Here is a 17053-nt window from a genome sequence, read left to right on the forward strand (position 1 = left end):
ACCTGCTGTGGAGGGGGATGGTGGGGTTGCTGGGGAAGAAGTTGCTGTTCAGACTGAAAATGAATCACGTGATGGGGATATTGGAGTGGCTAATGAAGATGTATGTGTTGGGGATGGTGAAGAGGAGTTGCCTGATAAGGAGAATGGTGTGGGTAATGAAGAAGTATGTGTTGGGGATGGTGAAGAGGAGTTGCCTGATAAGGAGAATGGTGTGGGTAATGAAGAAGTATGTGTTGGGGATGGTGAAGAGGAGTTGCCTGATAAGGAGAATGGTGTGGGTAATGAAGAAGTATGTGTTCGGGATGGTGAGGAGGCCTTGGCTGATAAGGTGAATACAGAAGTTGGTGAGGAGGATGGTGAGCATGAAGTTGGTGGAGAGACAGGCAATGAGGAGGATGATGAGTACGAGGTTAGTAGTTGGACTGAGTCTGAAGGTGATGTCATGAATGAGGACGAATTATATGATGTTAGGATTGATAGAGATGACATGGATGATGAACTACACGAGGTTAGTGTTGGATGCCATGAAATGCCTGGTGCAAGTGCTAGTACTGGGACAATGTCACAAGATAAAAATGTGTATGCCAGAGGGATTTCTGATAATGAGTGGGAGTCTGAAACATTAGATAGTGGTGACCATAGTGATTCAACAGATCAGGATAGAGACAACTACGGTCACTTTGGGACTTTTTCAATGCCTAAAAGCATGGAGGACTACAATTGGGAAGTTGGAACCTATTTTGCTGAAAAGGAAGAATTTACAGATGCAATAAGAACTTATGGTCTCCATAGTGGGAGGAAACTAAAAATATTCAGAAATGATAAAAGAAGAATATGTGTGAAGTGTCTAGGTGCCAAAGGTAAGTGTAAATGGTATGCGTATTGTGCTTATAAGGCTGCACAAAATACATGGCAACTTAGGAAGATTATAAACACCCACACATGTAGTAGAGAATTTAATGTCTGTTTAATGACTTCTAAGTGGTTAAGTGGGAGACTAGAAAAGACATTAAAAGAGAACCCAAATATTAAGCTAACTGATCTGAAGAACAAAATAGGGAGGAAATGGAATATTGGTGTGTCGAGGTCTACCACCTTTAGGGCTAAGAGTATGGCATATGCTAACATTGATGGATCATTCAGAGAACAATATAAGCGAGTGTATGATTACGCTCATGAACTGCTAAAGTCAAATCCAGGTTCAACAGTTAAAGTTCATGTGGATGAGAATGAAGGCAATCCCATATTCAAGCGGCTGTATGTTTGTCTTAAAGCTTCAAAGGATAGCTTCATTTCTTGTAGACCTATCATCGGAGTGGATGGGTGTTTCTTAAAGGGAAAATATGGAGGGGAATTGTTAACTGCAGTGGGCAGAGATGGCAACGATCAGATGCTACCATTAGCATATGCGGTAGTTGAAGTAGAAAATAAAGAGACTTGGACTTGGTTTCTCGAATTGCTCATAGAAGACCTTGGTGGGGCTCAGTTCTGTCAGACATTCACATTTATGTCTGACCAGCAAAAAGTAAGTAACATATTTTAATTGCTACATTGTTTAAAGTTATTTATTTGAACTGTTATCCACTAATGAGATCATTTCCACTTCATTTCTTGTAGGGACTTTTGCCAGCATTGCAGGAATTGTTGCCTGGTGTGGATCAGAGGTTTTGTGTTAGACACATATATTCTAATTTCAGGAAGAAGTTTCCAGGCAAAAATCTGAAACGGTTATTATGGAAAGCAACATATTGCACACATCCTCAAGCATGGGAGGCTGTCATGAGGGAGATTAAAGAATTGAATTTAGATGCTTTTAAGCACCTGATCCAGATTCCCCCGAGGCAAGTGTATAAAAAACATGTTATTATTTTCTATTTGGTAATGGTATTATCATTTTGTCTTATTGGTTATGGTATTATCATTCTGTCTTTTGCAACTAGATTTTGGTCGAGATCAAGGTTCGTACCAAGACCAGCCTGTGATACAGTTGTGAACAACATGTCTGAGGGTTTCAATAACACAATAGTGGATGCAAGGAGTAAGCCCATCATTACCATGATGGAAGAAATACGCATTTATCTCATGAAAAGATGGGCATCAAATAGGAAAAAGATAGCTACAGTAGAAGGTCCCATTTGCCCAAAAATAAAAAGCAGACTACAGAAGGAGACTGAAAAAACTAAGTATTGGATACCAAGGTAAAATGTTCATTGTTTATTTCTCATTTTTCGTTTGTGCATGACTCTCACTTTGGTTTTGGTTTATTGGCAGTTGGTCTGGGGAAAAGCTGTTTGAGGTCAGTCACACTTGCATCACTGGGGAAAAGTTTGTAGTAGACATAGATAAACGGGAATGTAGCTGCCGCAAATGGAGCATAACAGAAATCCCCTGCTGTCATGCTTTGACTGCCATGAGATTCCTAAATTTCAATGGAGAGGATTACTTGCCACATTACTTTCTGAAGTCAACCTATGAAGAGACTTATTTGTCAATGATCTACCCCGTTAATGGTCCTCACCTATGGGAAATGACATCATACTGTGATGTTTTGCCTCCTACCAAAAGAATCCTTCCTGGAAGACCAAAAAAGAAACGCAGGTTGGAGTCTTGGGAGCTGAGGAAGGATGATACACAAGTACGACAAGGTGGAACGCGTAAAAGGTGTGCCATATGCAGACAGCTTGGACACAAACGAAATAATTGTCCCCAAGCACCTCCACCTCAGCAGCAACCAACCCCAACTCCATCTGCTACACAACAAGGAGGCACAGAACCAAGTGAAACTCAAGGTACTCAATCCCACCAAGGGCAAGCAGTGCAACCCACTGAATCTCAACCAACACAACCAGTTGAAGCACAGCAGGTGACTCAATCACAGATTACTGCAACTGCGCCTATTCTACCATCACAACCACAACATGGAACTCAAACAACTCAGATTTCTTCATGCAATGTCAGTGACCCACCAACAAGGCCCACATTCAGAGAAAAAATATCATATAGGAGGGGTCCAATTTCGAAGCAATGAGTTTAATGTGTCATTGCAGCAGCTTTTTGGAAGAACGGGGTTGGGACAATTTTGGTGTAGGGGTTGTGTATTTTGAAGAACATGGTTTTTTTGTTTCTTAAGTTTAATTTGTAATTGCAGCACCTATTTAACCCAAACATGGTTATTTATTTTGGTCTAGGGGTTATGTATTTTGAAGAACATTGTCATTTTGTTTGTTAAGTTTAATGTGCAGCAGCTTCTTGGAAGAACAATGTTATGTATTTTCGTGTAGGGGTTATGTATTTTGAAGAACATGGTCATTTATGATTAATACCATTTTGGATTACTTATATGCTTCATTCCTTTCTGTTCTGAATATGATTCATTTTATCTTACTTACATGGTTCATTATAAATCAATAATACAAACCACTTTCTCAAACTTCTCGTCCATTTAAAAACAGTTCATTACAAAAGCAAACAACAAAATACAGACCAATTACATAACTTCCTACTCACTACAGAACTGAATTTTACAACACTTCATGGGATGTGTATCAACTTCCAAACCAATATTACATTGATCAAACCCAAACAAATTATAATCCCACTTAAAAACCTAACCCACTTTCTAGAAATTACAAGTGACTTTTCCATATGGTATATCTTTCTCCTTTGTCTAGCAATGGTAGCATCTTTTTCATCTCCATTATCTTCATTCAACCACTTGAAGTAATTGCACCCTTTAAATACATCATTGCCACCACTCCGCTGCTTACAAAATACAAAGAAAAACACACAGCCTCTGATTACAGTCCACCACTGCAAAATGAATGAAAAAGAAATTAAAATCAATGTACAAACCTTGAAGTTGGGGCAGCCCCAAAACTCTTTTCCAGCATTCCTAATAGTTTTCGCAACTCTCAACACAGCTACCTCCCCACAATAACACATTGGTCTTTCACCCAAACCCCTATTCCAACCACCAGGGGAGGAGACGCTTTGCTGCTGTGAACCCCACGAAGAACAGCCACAACCTTCTTTACGAGACATTGCGGAATTGGAAAACGAGTGGAAGAACAAACCAAATTAGGGCACAAGATATTGTGCGAATATTGATGCAGATATTGATGCAGAAAAAACCAAATCACTGTGCGGATATTGATGCAGAAAAAATTGATCTGGATTAGGGCAGATACTACGGGAGGAAGAAGACAACAAAAATGGGGCAAATCTCCTTCAAATGTAAATACCACGTGGACACTGTACAATTATAATTTCAACCACTCATGTCTTATTATTTGACACGTATCGCTTCTGCACTGCCACCTCACCACTTTCTAAACGCCGTTTCGGAAGATTTAACGGTTTGGACTCAATTGGTGCACTTAAACTAATTTGGGTACGTAATTGAGACTTTTTTAAAACCGGGTACCAATTAGAAACTTCAGTACCAAACTGGGTACTATGCGACTAATTATACCAAAATAAAATTAATAAGACAATTATTTCTTTCAAAAAATTAGTTATTAAAAATAAAATTGAAAAATAAAATGTTTACATCAAACTAGTTTATCTCTTTATGGAATGATATAGATTATTATCATTTTATTGTTATATTATATTACAGATATAATATAATTGATTATCATATATTATATATTAATTGATACTCAATAATATAATAATACATAACTCAATAGATAATCAGTTGTAATTGATTTTTCTATATATATATAATCAATGTTTTGTATATAGATATTTGTTTTTTCAGGACATTTGAGTTATTATTGCCCTTGTTATGATTTTTTTGACTAATCTTTTTTTCACATCAAGGTATCTCAAGGTGTGGTTGCTCGCACTCACAATTTTGTTCCTAAATATGTGTTTCTCTTGTTCTTATGTAAAAATTTCTCACCTAGAAATAAATTGAATTATAAATGTTTGTGAATTTTTTTTATATTAAATGTTTTAAAAAGGTGAAATAAGAAAGTACAAGAGAAATGATGAAACAACTAATATCTTGTCCGAATTTTTTTCAATCATATTCATTCAATTTTTTTTTTCTCATTTTTTAAAAACTCATATTTTTGTATAAATTTTTAGAGGAATCTAGTCTTAGTAAACTTATATTTATAATTCATATATTAAGACATTAAGAGTTAAACATGGAGTAGACTCTCTAAATTTTATGTTTTAAGGACCTAGAAAATTGATAAGAAAATATGGATAGTCATTTTTAAATTTAGTTACTTTAATAAGATTAAATTCAAATTATTATAACTTAACTCTTAAAAGTTCTTAATTAAATCTTCTATAAAAATAAATTTATATATCTCATTTCATTATAAATATAAAATTATAAATTCATTAATCTCATTCTATTGCAAATAAATAATTTTGTATAAACAAAATTATAAAATACTTTATAAATTTCATATAAATTTTCACTAATAGTATAATAGACTTCTCACAGACAGTCCCACTACTTGTTATCATGGTTTAGGAAACTTAAGAACACTTAAAAAAACTAACATTAGAAAAAAAATTGTATCTCAATACACTTTTCACAACACATACTTATTATCCGAATAACTTTGATTCAATGTGTTCTTTTTCTATTACGTCGAAGGGGCATGTGTTATGAAGTAGATAAGTCCCACATCGACCAATACTATAAAACAGAGATAAACTAAGATGTATAATTATTTAAAGTTTTGTATTTGTAAGTATGATCCTTCAGGCAGTTAATGGGATGTGATGAGTGGTAAATACTTGCATTTAATATGCAAGAGGATGCCCGCTCCAGCCTGGTTACGACTGTGTGGCATTCTCGTTCTGACCTTTCTGATCCCTAATTCATGCCATTTTAGTTTGTTTTAAAATTTAATTAAATATTTTATCTGATGTTTGATTTGTTGTCTATCTTTAAGTTTTGTAAAATTTTAACAGTCTTATTAAAATATAAGAATATTTATTTTTTTATTAATTTTTTTTATTTTAATTATATTTTAGTTTTAACAACATTAAAATTTAAATATTTTTTTAAATATATTATCAATCATGGATAATATTTATAAATATTTTTATCTTATAATTATTAATAACACTTATATAAATATTTCTGTCTTTTTAAAAATTAATTTAAAAAATAAAAGTATACTAATAATTATTATTAATATCATAATTTGGATATTAAATAACATTTTTAATTATATTTAGAGTTATTTCATTATCTTTTTATTTAAATTTTCGTGTTTTCTGGGAGAAGTCTTTACTCATATTATGTTAGTGGTGACTTCATATCTTTATATTAAGTGATAACCCTAATCTTTTATTGGATGTGTTGAATTAAATTGTGACTTCTTAAAAACTTAATAAAAGGTGGGCTATGTACACACTACCTAGTATAAAATCAAGGTTTTCCTCTCTTGTTCAACTTTTTTTTTTCCTGACACTTAAAAACTTGAACTTTCACAAAAGACAGTACTTGAGAAGGTATATTAAAAATATTTTCCGTTATTAAAAATATTCCGTTTAAAATATGGGAAAATGAGAAATAAAATTTAATAAAAAATATATTTATAAAATGAATTATTTTTATTATTATAACTAATTTTAATATAGGCTTAATATTTAATTTGGTCATCTAATTTTATTTGAATTTTTTAATAGACACAAGTTTTTTATTTGTTTAATTCAGTCCTCTATTTTTTTTAAAAAAACATTTTATTTGATTATCTTTGTTAATTTAAAATAAATGACATGCTATTAAGTAGAAATCGAAAAGGTGACGTACTTACTATCTTTTTATAAAGAAAAAATGTGAAAGTTGTACTAATCCATTCTAGTTTGTCTTTATCTTAGGGTTTTGGTTTACACATATTTAAGGTGAGTTATGATTATGTATCCTTCATTTTCATCTTGTTCATGCAATCCTTAAGGATGTAAAATCATAACATTTCCTCTAGTGGTGTTGGGTCGAGGGGTTTTAGGATAACACACATTGGTAATTATGGAGAGTTTGCATTGTTGAGAACGACAAAGACTATAAAGAATGCGGGAAAACAATTTTAAGGTTGTCTTAACTATAAGTTAACATTAATGAAAAATTTCTTTTGTATAGTGGTTTGTTTTACCTTTGTCCTAACCCTCATGTTATGTTTTCTATTGAATAATATAGTGAAAGTGAAAATTTTGTTGGATACAATTACTTCAAATGGTGCATTAAAGATGTTAGTGACCAAATGAATTTTACCAGTTTGAGACAAAGGAAGAAGATATTTAATTTAGAGAAAGATGTTAAAGTGTTAAAGAAATGGGTGAAAGTATTGATAGGGATGTTTGTATTTTTGGTATATTGAATGTGACCCTATTGTCAATATTACTGAGAATTCTACGAAAAAAGAATGGGTTGTATGAATGTGAATGAAAAGATTGAAGTAGTATGTCCCTAAGTAGGTTCTAAGTAGGCCATGTATGTAGTCTAGGTGTAAGTTTATTTATTATGATCCTGTAGTGATTGTGTTGCATTGTTTGCATTATGATGAAAAGGTTAAATGAATGGAAATTTTGTGTTTATAGAAATCTATCAGTTATGGATTTATCTATTGATATAAATCGGAAAAGTTTGTTATTCCTTCGTAAAAATCTATCATGGCAACCTGAATATGGAATTTAAATATGTCCTTATCTTTAAAATAAAAGTTCCAAAATAATATTCTTCCATGTTGTTGATAAACACTAGGCAAGTAGCTAATTTATAGCTACTCCATCCATTTAGTATCATTATCGTATCTATCGGTAAACACTATTTAGTTCATGAATAATTGATACATAGCAGCAACAACAATAAATTTTATAACACTTCCATTTAAACATAAAAATTGTTTTGGAATTTTAACAAAATACATTATATGTTCATAAAATTCGCAACATTGAACATAGATGTCCATAAAAGTTGCAGCTTCAAAAAACACATAAATTCATAATTCATGGTTTCTAGACACGGCCTCTTATGTTTATGTCTTATGTTGGATGTGAGGCATCTTAGGTTTGGGGAATTGGGTGTGCCTCATCTTGGGTTTGGGGAATGCACGGAACAATGTACCAAAAGAAAAGAAAAAGCAATGCTTCAACACACCATGCACATGAAGAATAGGAGTGATAATATTAAGCATGATGACCCAAAACCTCGACTTGCATAACTCGTACTCTAGGTAAAAAAAAACTTGCATTTTTATATATTGATTACTTTTTTTTCTGAATTTTTGCATGAACATTCTAAATTTTTGTATGAGTGAAAAAGAAGTGTTATGTATTTTTAAATATGCTAAAATTTGAAGAATACACTGTGTATTTCAAAGTACAAATATGAATATGATGGAAATGTTGAATTATTAATTATCATTCAACTTTCCAAAGTCTTTGTTTAATTTTGTGAACTTGTTAACGTTTCTCAATTTGTTAAACAGTGAAAGTTATATCATAAGAATTAAGAAAAAAAACAAACCGACTCGCAAGCCAGAACTTATGTGAGACGGACCAAACTTTTCAACACGGGATGGGCCAACCCAGTCCACAATTTGTAGGTCAAGTGTGGGATAGGCCTAAACGGGTCGGATTGACCCATATTGTCATCCATAATAAAGAAAACATGATCTCACTTTAAACGAAATTGAAAAATATGTGTATCCTATAAATCTCCACCTTTCTTTACTCTCAAATCTGTCTATTAAAACTCAAATCTCACTTGCTAATAAATCGTTTTCATTTCCTCTCAATAGTTACTCACCCATAAATGAACACATCATTAATCTTTGATATTTGTGAAAATATTAGTTTTTGTAACCATTGCCGTATGTTTTTTTTTATTATTATTTACTCTTGGAAATTATAGATGATATTTCCTGAGTTTTAGAAAAAGTTTATAAAACTCGTACAAGCACAATTCAATTTTTTTTTTATGTTTTTATTTCTTTTGTTGTAGGGTTTATAATATTTGCTTTTTTTTCTGTTTGGTTTGGATATGCAAAAAAGTTGGGTTGCACTCAATGCAAGAATCTATCCAATTAAGTTTTTTGTGTGTTGCCATGAAGTTGACTTGAACTTTGTTCAATTCATCCTATTAAAATGGTCCAGTTTCTATCAAAGGGAATAAGCATATAATAAAAGTTCATTATATTTTATCATAGGAGGATGTTTCATGATTGTATTATAGAAGGATCTTTCATGATTGTAATGTCAAAACGTCAACAATAAAAGAATGAAGTAATTCAGTACATAACTTAATGAAATTGGAAGATATAAGGTTATATAACATGTCATGTTGGTATAAACAGGAGACACACATTACATGCAAATTAAAGAACAACTTTTTTTATATAATATATTTTATTTATTAAATATGTATTTATAAGTTTCTATTTATTTATTTTAATAATACATATTTTAAAAATATGAGATTAAATATTACCAAAAAAAAATGTAGTCAAAATGGACAATATATATTTAAAGATTTATTATCATGCTTTCCTTTTGAAAACAAAGAAGACATATTTACTACTTTTAAATTGTGCATTCAAAAGATTTGATATCACTTTTCTACATTAATTTTCACACATTAAATATATGTTGTTGTTTTAAAAATAAAAACAAAAAATAATTGAAATGATACTTTTAAATAAAAATAGAAAGATAATAAATACAATGCAAAACGTAGTTTACAAATATTTAAAACTAAAGGCGTATAACATTAAATTATTCATGTCACAAATAAATATATTTATTTCTTATTTATTCCTTATCGTACTTACTTTCTTAATAACTTATTCAATGAAAATAAGGTTGACGATGATGATTTTAAAATTATACATAATTATTTTAAGTCAAAATTATACGAACATAATTCTGTAAACAAAATTTACATTTACTTTTCATTGCAGTAGAACAATTATTTCAATTTAGCAAAAAAAAAAAAAATCAATTTGGACTGCATTATGCTCTATCTTATTTCTTTTTATTGAAATTATTTTAAATATTGAAATTATTTATTACGATTAATACACAAAGTTACATAAAATAATATATATTAATTATTTTCATTCGCTATTATCTCTAACAAATATTTTAACTGTGATTAAATTGTTTTTAGCCCTAAGAGTGAAATGAAAATGGCTACACTGATTGGAGGGTGGAGAGCGCAATGTAGCAGTTGAATAGAAAAGAAACAGAACAAAGACACTGACTCACAGAATCTTTATGTATGCAAATAATATAAACTTCGTGAGGAAGTATCCGAAAACATAAATCGGACCACACTTGACTCGTCAAACTGCAATTCCACTGCCCAATCGCAATCCCTCCACACCTTCAAACACAGGCAGGTAAATCGCTTTCTATCTTCATAGTTCACTTCTCTTTTTCAAATATGCATACATTGTGAACCTGAATTTATCAACCATTTTCTAAACAAAAGGGTGTTATTGCCAGTAATACTCAGCGTTTCTTGATTTGATAAAAACGGTGTCTTGACTTTAGTTTCGTTAGTGGGTAAGCTTTTGGCACTAATGGGCTCTGCTTTCTTCTTTTTGTCTGCAGATTTTCTTTTTGGCATTGGGTTTGGTATTTGATTGTGTTTTGAATTGTGGGTGTCAGAATTTTATGATAGGAGATGCATGTTACAGCCATTTGATGTGGCCCCTAATCATAGTTCAAAGAACAGTAATGGAGTACCAAGAAAGAAACTAATTGTATTGATTAGAATGATAAAAGATTCAAAATTATAGAGAATTAACTCTGTTTATAGAACAGATAGTCTAACAGTCCGACTAACTACGATTTTCAACTAAATGAAACCCAAAAACCAAACTAGTTAACTAGTTTTCAATTAATATCTCCGGCAGTGAGTACTCCAAAAGGCATTGTTGTCAAGATTTCTTGTTAAGTAACTGTTAAAGTCTTTCTTATATCTCATTATATTCTTGTAATTTTATTTCAATTATTGATTTAGTAGCTGAGCTAGGGAGTTTTATTTCAAATATTCATTTTCTGTTTTGTTATGAGTTTTCTTTTTGAAGATATTTGCCGTGGTTTCCTTCTTCTGGATTCTACTAAAAACTGCGGCCTTATGATGTCAAAAATGTCAGAAGTTGTGGCCATTGCCCCTCAGTTTGAAATCTTTTTTAAAACCTTGCATTCAAAATCAATTTGCCATAAGCCCATCCAAACACATGATTAAAACCTCTGATTTGTAATTATTTTAGTCAATCTGAATCTTAATAATGTAATTATTTTAAAGAATTTTAATCAAATTCTTCTTGATTTGAGTTAAATTGTTTCATTCTTCTGCTGCACTATAAACTGTTAGAGTGAGAAATTTTGTTCTCATATTTTAGTCAGGCCGTGATGGTCTGTTCAAGGTGCAATTTGTTTCTGAAAGGTTAGTTTTATTAGTGCATATTTTTTTGGAGCATAGAAATAATGTAGAAGTGGTGAGGTAAGATATGTGGTGACTGTCTGTGAAGAAGGTTTTCCTTGATAGAATTTTTTGAAAAGGTTAATCTAACATGCAAATTTTTGTGGCTTAGAATTTGCTGACTATTGAGGCATGGACGTAGAAGCAAGTGATAACGATTCAGTGGTGACTCAGATCAGCATTGGTGGATTTGGCAGTGAGGTAAAAGCAAGTGATCTGGTGAATTATTTGGAGGATAAAATTGGACTTGTTTACAGGTGTAGGTTAAAGACTTCTTGGACCCCTCCAGAGTCATATCCAGAATTTAATATCACTGATACCGCAAAGATTACGAGAACAGATGACTATATGAAAGTCAAGCCTCATGCCTTCGTGCATTTTGCATCTTCAGAATCTGTGACTGCTGCCCTGAATGCTTCAGGTAGTTGTGATATGTTTTTAAAGAATGAATCCTTAAAGGTCAGCTGTGGACCAGAAAATCCATACTTCCTGAATAAAAGGAGGAGAACTAAAACTCCTTTTAAGATGTCTGATGTAATTGTTGAAATTGGGACATTGGTTAGCCCATGGGAGTTTTCTGTTGCTTGGAAAGGACCTGATAAAGGAGTAAAATTTCTTGTGGATCCTTTTGATGGCATGTGCAGGTTTTGTTTCACTAGAGATACTGCATTCTCATTCAAGGGTATAGAGAAAAAGGCAGTTATAAAGTGTGATTTTCAGGTGGGATTCCTGGTTAGAGACATTAATGAGATAAGGAGATATAATGATACATCGTATCTCGTTGTTTTATTACACCTAGCTTCTTCACCTTGGGTTTGGTACAGAACTGCCGAGGATGACATTGAAGATTTAGTACCATATGATTTACTGGATGATGATGATCCTTGGATTAGAACCACTGATTTTACTCCCAGTGGGGCAATTGGTCGATGCAATTTTTATAAAATTTCAATCCCTCCTCGGCATGGTGCAAAATTGATGAAGGCCATGCTTTATCTGAAAGCTCAGAGAGTGCAAACACAAGAGCTTCCACCTAAACAGACCACCCTAAGGGCACTGAATGAACCTGATTTTGGCAGGCCGATGTCAGATGCTTTCTTTTATGTAGATTATCAGAAGGACATTTCTTTTGACGTAATGTTTTTGGTCAATGCTATCGTACATAAAGGCATATTCAATCAACACAGGTTGTCTGATGGGTTTTTCGAATTGCTAAGAAATCAATCTAAGGAGCTCAATGTGGCTGCCCTGAAGCATTTATGTTCTTACAAGCGCCCGGTATTTGATGCAACTAAGAGGCTAAAATTAGTTCAAGAATGGTTGCATAGAAACCCAAAACTTTATCAGATCTCTAAAAAGTTGGATGATGTGGTTGAGGTTAGAAGATTGGTTATTACTCCATCAAAAGCGTATTGTATACCACCTGAAGTTGAACTGTCCAACAGGGTTCTCAGAAAATTCAGAGAAGTTTCAGATTGTTTCTTGAGAGTCACCTTTATGGATGAAGGCATGCAGACAATTAATGTGAATGCCCTTAACTATTATGTTGCTCCTATTGTGAAGGAAATCACATCAAACTCTTTCCCTCAAAAGACAAAAATATATAATAGGGTAAAGACCATCTTGGAAAAGGGATTTTCCTTTTGTGGCCGAAAATATTCATTTTTAGCCTTTTCATCCAATCAACTTAGAGATCGTTCTGCTTGGTTTTTTGCTGAAGGAAAGATAAGATGTGATGAAATACGGAGTTGGATGGGCAAGTTTAATCAGAAGAATGTTGCAAAGTGTGCTGCTAGGATGGGACAATGCTTCTCATCTACCTATGCAACAGTTGAAGTTGTTGCAAATGAGGTGAACTTCTCGCTACCTGATGTTGAGCGGAATAATTACGTTTTCTCTGATGGAATTGGTATTATCTCTCCTGATCTTGCAAGGGAAGTAGCAGAAAAAATTGAAATTGGACAATATACCCTCTGCTTACCAGATCAGATACGCTGGTTTTAAAGGGGTTGTGGCTTCTTGGCCTGCTAAAGGGGATGGGATCAGACTTTCTTTGAGGCCTAGTATGGACAAGTTTCAATCTTCTCATACTATCTTGGAGATCTGTGCTTGGACTAGGTTTCAGCCTGGTTTTCTAACAGGCAGATTATAACATTGCTTTCAGCACTGGGGTGTGCCTGATGATATATTTTGGCAAATGCAGGAGGCAATGCTTTGGAAGTTAAACCCAAATGCTTGTGGATGCAGATATCGCTTTTGACGTTCTTACCAAATCATGTGCTGAGCATGGGAATGCTGCAGCAATAATGTTAAGTTGCGGCTTCAGTCCCCTAACAGAACCTCATCTTAGAGGTATGTTAACTTCTACACGTGCTGCACAGCTTTGGGGACTCAGAGAAAAGTCCAGGATTTTTGTATCATCTGGGCGATGGTTGATGGGAGTCTTAGATGAGTGTGGTGTGCTTGAACAGGGGCAGTGCTTTGTTCAAGTGTCTACTCCTTCTCTTGAGAATTGTTTCTCAAAGCATGGGTCAAGGTTTTCAGAGACAAAGAACCTGCAAGTAGTTAAAGGTTTTGTGGTTTAAGCCAAAAATCCTTGTCTTCATCCAGGTGATGTACGAGTTCTGGAGGCAGTTGATGCCCCCGATTTACATCATTTATGTGATTGTCTTGTTTTCCTCAGAAGGGTGACAGACCACATACAAATGAAGCTTCTGGAAGTGACCTTGACGGGGATCTATATTTTGTCACATGGGATGATAATCTCATTCCACCTAGTAAGAGGAGCTGGATACCTATGGAGTATGCCGCTGTAGAAAGCAAACTTCTGACACGTCAAGTCATGACTCGAGTACGTGTTTTTTTGAATGTCATTGCATTAAGATCCCTATTAACTAGCAGTATATATATATATATATATATATATATATATATATATATGCTTTGTTCTATACACGGAGAACATTAAATTAGTATTGTTAATTTTATGCATAAATTATTCATAATGTCACACATTTGATTAGTAATTTGAATGAGACTTGGATCTAATTCTACACACAGTCACATGAAATCATAGAGTTTGAGGTATATGTTGCAAATGTGTTCTCTTGCACATGTTTATATGCTCTTCATCTTGTTCTCTAGTTTGTCTTGTATCACATATGGTGTGATTTTCTTGTTGACGATGTATTGCAAAAATGAGTCCGCAATTTAAAGAGTTTTTGTCTTTCTCACTGCAGGACATCATAGAATTTTTTGTCAGAAACATGGTAAATGAAAATTTGGGTGCTATCTGCAACGCACATGTGGTGCATGCTGATTCCAGTGACTATGGTGCATTGGATGAGAAATGCATACACTTGGCGGAGCTAGCAGCTACTGCTGTTGATTTTCCAAAGACCGGGAAGGTTGTCACCATGCCTCATCATCTGAAACCAAAACTGTACCCTGATTTTATGGGGAAAGAGAATCACCAGTCTTACAGGTCGAAGAAAATTCTGGGTAGACTTTACCGGCGTATCAAAGATGCTTTATGATGAAGATATTGATGCACCCTATTTGAACTTTCTGACTGGCGATATACCATATGATAAAGATCTTGAGGTTCCAGGATCTGCTGATTTTCTTGTTGAGTCGTGGGAGCAAAAATGTGCATATGACGGCCAGTTGAGTGGGTTACTTGGTCAATATAAAGTGAAAAGAGAAGAGGAAGTTGTCACTGGACAGATATGGTCCATGCCAAAATACAACAGTAGGAAGCAAGGGGAGCTTAAGGAGAGGCTGAAGCACTCCTACAGTGCCCTGAAAAAGGAATTTAGCACATTTTTGAGAGATTGAGTTCAGATGTTGGAGATTTAAGCGAGGAAGAAAAAATTCGTTGTATGAGCAGAAAGCTTCGGCCTGGTATCAGGTGACATATCATCCTCATTGGGTCAAAAAGTCCCTTGATCTGCAAGATAAATCCCCAGGGAACCAAGAGATTGATAGTTTGGGAAGCACGGTGATGTTGAGTTTTCCTTGGATTGCAGTTGATTACCTAGCTCGCACAAGATAAGGGAACGCCATCGGAAATCTGGAAATTTTGATTCAACTAAGCCAGTTGATTCTCTGGCAAAGTATCTATCAGAAAGGTTATAGTTCCATTGATCTATCTTGCTCCTGCCACAAGGCCACTCTGCCATTCCCGAATGTTTTCCTGAGCATGTGTTGTATTGTATATCACTTATGATGTGTCTTCACTTAAACTAATTTATTTGTGTCTGGGATTGTTTCCAAGCCAGGAATTGCATTTGCTTTTGAGACTGTAGTTAGTTTCATTTGGTACGTTGAGTATATGTTCTACTACTAGTCTTTTGAGTGTGATTTCAAATATTATGTTGCTTCAGCTTTCTAAACGTACATTGTACCATCAGATCTTTGTGTGAAGTGTTCATATGTATTCTAGCCAATAGCTTATAATTATTGTTAAAATTCTTAGAACTATATGCCATAGAATTAAAGCGGGTCATGAGTTAGCAGTGAGGTTCATGTGGCAGAATTACATTGCACATGTATACATTTATGTTTCAATTTGTGCTTTACTAAGTACTTTACCTAGGCAAAATGTACAAAATATATTATTATTTTAGGTTAAATATGTTTTTTATCCCTTAACTTTGAGTAAAGACTTAAATTAATCCATCTTTGAAACTTTTGTTTAATTTAGTCTCTCAATTCTAGAATTGTGTGTATTTAGTCATTTTAATCAAATTTTATTAAGTTTATTTGACGTTTCAAACATTTTTCATGATACATTCTCACTTTAATGTTAGCTCAGAGACACATTTGAAATGTCAAAATTTAGTTAAAAGGATTAAATCTATGCATTTCTAAATATGGAGATTAAATTAATCTAAAATTTCAAAAAATGACTACTTTCAATTTTCATTGTTTCATTCTCTTTACAATGGGTGTGTTTTTATTTTAGTTTCTGCATTTTTTTTATTTAGAAATCACTTTTCAATATTTATAAAATATATGAACTTTCTTTTTAATATTTGAAAGATATTTTTCCTTGTTTTCCTCCTTTAAAAATTTAAAATCACTAATTTTTTTTATCCCTAATGTCTATTTAAGGATAGATAAATAATGTAAATTTTACACATCCTAAACTTTTTTAAAAGTATTGCTTATTTATACTATATCACAACACTAAAAATGTGTTTTTATATGTCATTTTAAGAGAACTTGGAATATCTTAGGACAAAATATGTTGTTTAGATAAGGAATTTTGAAACAAACTAAAACTTTAGAAATTCATTACAGTAATTAAATTATTCAAAATAAAAGAATTTTGAATTTCACCCAAAAAGAAAATTAAATTCTTCATATTTTCAAATTCATATTTTAGTTTTCACAATTTGGGTCAATCTAAGTCTGAATCAATCATGTTCAACTTGGGTTTGAGTAAACTCGACTTAACATGATGTGAGATCAATCCAATTTAGTTTGGCGTGACCTCAATCTAGTGTTACAACCCAACACAGACCGAAGTCAACTTGGCCAAATTTGACTCAATTTGTATTAGTCTCACTTGGGGTCTAACTAACC

The 17053-nt window shown here is 33.1% G+C and overlaps 1 non-coding gene and 1 pseudogene across 1 annotated transcript; both read left to right on the top strand.

The window, feature by feature from the left end:
* Nucleotides 1-5740: 5740 nt before the first annotated feature.
* On the top strand, nucleotides 5741-5843 carry LOC114164924. Its single transcript, XR_003599659.1, has one exon. It is a non-coding gene; the product is annotated as a small nucleolar RNA Z279/snoR105/snoR108 (small nucleolar RNA).
* Nucleotides 5844-10191: 4348 nt separating this feature from the next.
* On the top strand, nucleotides 10192-15934 carry LOC114195858 (annotated as a pseudogene).
* The last annotated feature ends 1119 nt before the right edge of the window (nucleotides 15935-17053 follow it).

Source organism: Vigna unguiculata, chromosome 9 (assembly GCF_004118075.2).
Source record: "Vigna unguiculata cultivar IT97K-499-35 chromosome 9, ASM411807v1, whole genome shotgun sequence".
Taxonomy (NCBI): Eukaryota; Viridiplantae; Streptophyta; class Magnoliopsida; order Fabales; family Fabaceae; genus Vigna; species Vigna unguiculata.